The sequence below is a fragment of the Medicago truncatula genome, chromosome 2 (assembly GCF_003473485.1).
Source record: "Medicago truncatula cultivar Jemalong A17 chromosome 2, MtrunA17r5.0-ANR, whole genome shotgun sequence".
NCBI lineage: Eukaryota > Viridiplantae > Streptophyta > Magnoliopsida > Fabales > Fabaceae > Medicago > Medicago truncatula.
The window spans coordinates 14,717,371-14,722,508 of NC_053043.1; the positions used below are offsets into that span (position 1 = coordinate 14,717,371).

The 5,138-nt window shown below is 33.4% G+C and overlaps 1 pseudogene; it reads right to left on the bottom strand.

Annotated features, from left to right (window-relative positions):
- Positions 1-1,072: 1,072 nt before the first annotated feature.
- On the bottom strand, positions 1,073-4,679 carry LOC25488178 (heat shock cognate 70 kDa protein-like; annotated as a pseudogene).
- Positions 4,680-5,138: the final 459 nt, after the last annotated feature.

Sequence of the window (5,138 nt, forward strand, 5' to 3'; positions counted from 1 at the left end):
TTGTTTAAATGTTTGGAAAATCGACATTTAAACGATCCCTTAGAAATAACGATATCTTTTAGACACGAATGATATTGTCGAGTGATTGTGATAATATCGTCTAAAAAGCTAGAATCCGTTTATTGATCGAGAGATTGCAGCTGTTACGCTTGGTTGATATTTCTAACCCCAAGCGAAATAGCTCTATCTTGTCTCGTTTTACTTTTATGTCGAATAGTTAAAATAGTTTTACACAAACAAACAATTTATACTCAAACACTCAATGTGATAAATATTATGAAAATGCTTATGAAATACGCAACTCCCTGCGGAAACGATCCAATTATACTTACGTGTAAATAGTTTTATGACATGTAAAAATATTACATCAATAATTTACTTAGTTTAATAACGGGTATAAATATCCACGAGTGTGGATACCATCAAATCCGCATCCGTATCCATCAAATCACGGATAGTTGAAATGTCCGTTTATTTTATCCATGAATATCTATTAAGATATCTGCCCCATGTCCATGACATATTTTTTTCGTAGATATCCGTGGGTGCGGATTTTTTTTTTCATCCCTAATCTCTGGCCATCTTTGCATTCTCACTGCTAGATTTTCAAGTTTCAACAATACACAATTAATTTATTTTTATTTAGTTGCTTCACTTTTGGCATCACATTTTCTTCACCAGCTCGATTGAATATTGATATTCTAAAAATTCATAATTTGTCAAGTATATTCAAACATAGCATAAAAATATAACAGAAATTAGGAAGAAAAAGATTCTTTTGCAAATAACATTATCATTAGATCTAACTGTTAGATAGTCTAAAAACATTAGTACAGAAATGAATATGAATCACACTTTAAACAGATAGGTTTAAATAAATACTACCAAGAACAGTTCAGAAGTTAAGCATCATGCAAAACTTCATCTTGGAAACATTCAATTGACATTTCAAGTTTTAACAGATGGTAGTAATCTTCTAGAAAGGAAAAAAAAACTAATATATAGTCTAATGTAACAAGATATGTAATCAAATGCAAGGAGAATAAACTATGGTTTGATTCATCTGTGCTTAAGTCAAGCAAATCAACCAACCGATTATGCAGCAGATTAAAATCTTGGAGAAGACTCAAAAGAAACTTATAAACTAATAAAATAAAATCTAAGTTAATCATAATGGAAACATGAGTGACTGCATCATGGTTTCAGAAACTTAACAAACCTTACTTAACTATAAGATAATGCTTTCTAAATAGCAAGACAATACTTAAAATCTTAATTGAGAAAACCTAAACAGTCTTAGCTATAATGTGTTCCATGCTATTATTAAGCCTCTTCAAATGATCCTCCAGAACATCTATTTCAACCTGCTGGTTATTCTCATCAATCAAATTTGTGGCCACAGCAATTGACAATTCAATCTTCTTAATTTCCAATGAGGTGAGCTTTATATTAATATCCTTTTTCTTCAAAGCGTTTCTCATTTTGTAAATGAAGTAATCCAATTCATTCACCACTTTGGCCTTCCTTAGGAATTTCATGTCTTCAATATGGTAATTCTCAGCTTCTTGAATAGCCTTTTAATTTCCAAACTTGACAACCTTTCTTTGTGATTGGTTATCGTAAGCACGTCCGAACTTCCAGAAGCATTATTCTTAGCTGAAATAGTCAAAATACCATTTTCATCAATAGCAAAACAGACTTCTGAAAGATCACTGCCGCGAGGAGCCGGGGGAATTCCATAAAGATGAAAAGAACCAATCAAATTATTGTCACTGGCTCTTGTTCTCTCACCCTCATAAATCTCAATCAAGTCATAAGATTGATTATCTCTAGTTGTGATATATCGTTTTGTCTTTTTGACAGGAATGCAAGTGTTCCTAGGAATCACCACATCCATGATACCTCCGAATAATTCCCTACCTAGAGACAAAGGTGTAATATCCTGAAGCACCAACTTCGGAACATTCTTGACGTCTTCACTCAACAAAGCAGCCTGAACAGCTGCCCCATAAGCTACAGCTTCATCAGGGTTAATGCTGTTGCACAACTCCTTCCCCTGGAAAAAGTCCTGTAATAATTGCTGTACTTTGGGAATCCGAGAAGACCCACCGACAAGAACAACATCATCTACTCTACTCTTGTCCATCTTAGCATCAATAAGACAACTCTCAACAATCTTCACACACTCATTAAAAAAGTCCATATTCATTTCTTCAAACTTGGCCCTATTGATCGATGAAGAAAAGTCAATGCATTGAAATAAAGCATCTACCTCAATAGTGGCGACAACTTGGAAAGAAAGTGTTCTTTTTGCCCTCTCGCAAGCGGTTCTCAAGCTCCTTAAGGCTTTTGGATTTCCACTAATGTCCAATCTGTTTTTTCTCTTGAACTCTTGAACAAAGTAGTTCACCATTCTGTTATCGAAGTCCTCTCCCCCGAGGTGAGTGTTTCCAGCAGTAGCCTTAATTTGGAAGACGGTGCCCTTAATTGTTAGGAGAGACACGTCAAAAGTACCACCACCAAGATCAAAGACAAATATATTACGTTCTCCACCATAATCAGTTCTCTTGTCAAGGCCATATGCAATAGCTGCAGCTGTAGGTTCATTCATTACCCTCATAACATTGAGGCCGGCAATAACACCAGCATCCATAGTGGCTTTTCTTTGAGAATCACTAAAATAAGCAGGCACCGTAACAACTGCATTCTTAACAGTTGACTCTAAATATGTCTCAGCAATTTCTCGCATCTTCACCAGTACCATAGATGATACTTCTTCGGCATAGAGCTTCTTCTCCTGATCCTTGTACTTAACCGTAATCATGGGTTTGTCATCGACTCCAGCAGTGACCTTAAATGGCCATAAAAGTATATCATCTTGAACAATAGGATCGCTAAACTTCCTTCCCAACAACCTCTTAGCATCTGAAAAATAATAAAAAATAGAGAAAATAGTCACTTTAGTCCCTGATTCATAGGTCCCTGACTCAGGATTAAATACAAATAAGTCCCTCACTCTGCACTTCCGTTATCACTTTAGTCCCTGACGTTAAAAAATATGTTAAGTGATGATGTGGCGCATATGAGGTGTCACAGGGACCAAAGTGAAAGTAGAAAATAGTCACTTTGGTCCATGAACCAAAAATCAATATCCCCAAATTGAATATCAAATCCCTAAATCTTAAATCCTTAAATGTCATCTAATTATATTTTTTGTTCAAAATCAATCTTCCATTAAACACCAACCTATTGTTAGTTCCCTACTGTGCATACTTACTATCAGTTAGGTATAAACACGAAATTTCACTAAAGTCCTTGGCTATTAGGGACCTTTTTGGCTTGAAAGCTGATCTTGAGGCAATGATATGTTGGGCTAAGGTCTGAAGTTTTATAGTAGTGTCATAGTGTTGTGGTTCGGTTACCTCTTTCTCCCTTTAGTATACAATGACATCAAGATTACATATATAGAGAAATGAATTATGAACGGTGTGTTTAATTATAATCCATGTAAGTATTTTAAAGTCATAGCTTAATTTTTGATGTATCTTTCAACAACAATATCCAATTTTTGGTGGTTTGAAACTTTGAATAACTAACGCATAAATTCACTTACTAAAATACACAGGATTGAAGTTGCCTGTTGTGATTATTATTACCATAGTTTAAGACATTGTGCATAGACAATGACATTCAGATTTGTACAAGAAGGTGTTGATTCAATAGTATCAAATATCATATTCATGCTATTAAGTTACATGAAAGATTTATGCTTTAGTTGCTTTAGCTTCTAATGAAAGAAAAAATTAAAGTGAGAAATTTAATAATAAACTTGGAACATAAACAACTTATGTTAGATGTAGCACTAGTATCTACTAAGGAGAACAAATTTTGAATTAGAAATTATGTTAAAAGAAATTCTATATAAATGAATTATCATTTGAATATATCTTGATTATTGTATGCTCAGACCTACGGGGTAGAGATATGAATTATCATGTGAATATAACAATAATCAAGAGTAATGGATTTCCTAATTCATCGTCAGAAACCTATGTGACAGCGAGGTGCAGAGTCCGGGACCAAAGTGACTATTTGCTCTAAAAAATATGAACAAGTTTTAATTACTCGGCTGGTCCCTAAACTAATATGAAACTTTAAAATAGATCCATGAACTAATAAATTTGATTTTAGGGCCTTCCACTCTTGAACAATTTGTACTTAGGTTTTCAAATTTTTAAAGATAGTAATGAACAGATCCATGGACTTGTAAATTTGGCCGAGAGAAAATTGTGAGAGACTAAATTGGATATTCAGCGGATTTTTAAAATTTGAAAGGACAAAAAGAATAGCAAAGAAATACCAAAGACAGTGTTTCGAGGGTTGGCAGCAGCTTGATTCTTAGCAGCATCACCAATCAACCGCTGATTTTCGGTGAAAGCAACAAAAGAAGGAGTTGTTCTATTGCCTTGATCGTTGTGAATGATTTCAACTCGATAATGTTGTTCCTGCCATACTGCAACACATGAGTACGTTGTACCAAGGTCTATTCCCACAGCACATCCTTCGCGTCTTCTTTTCATCTTAACTTGCTAGGTTTTCTTCTTGTTTTCCACTCACTTCCAAAGGAATGACTTTGCGGTTAATGAAAACTCCCCGTATTCTTGCACCAATAAAGTAACTGATTCGAGAAACAAAGGTTCTAAACGAGGAACGGAAAGAGCAAATTATATGGGAGTTAGTGGGAATTAATATGTCACACATCTATATTTGTATATAAAAAAAGGTCACAAAAGTGAACCAACCTAAAAGTATAAACATTTCCAATAAAAATAAAATAGCCGCCGACTTTTTCTCTTTAAAGATTACTCTTTAACTTTCAATACAAACTCAATGCTTATATGTCCACGATATATCCATTTTTTTACTTTAAAAAAACTATATTAAGTATATCTTCTATTCTATAATATATTTATCTATACTAGGTTTTCTTCAAAAAAAAAAAAAATAGGCTTAAAATAATCGATTTTAGGCTGACTTTTTCATTATCTATTTTACCCTTAATTAAAATATTTTATTTACTATTTTATCCTTTAATATATTATTTTAAATTTTAATTAAAAAATTAAATTTCATGAAAA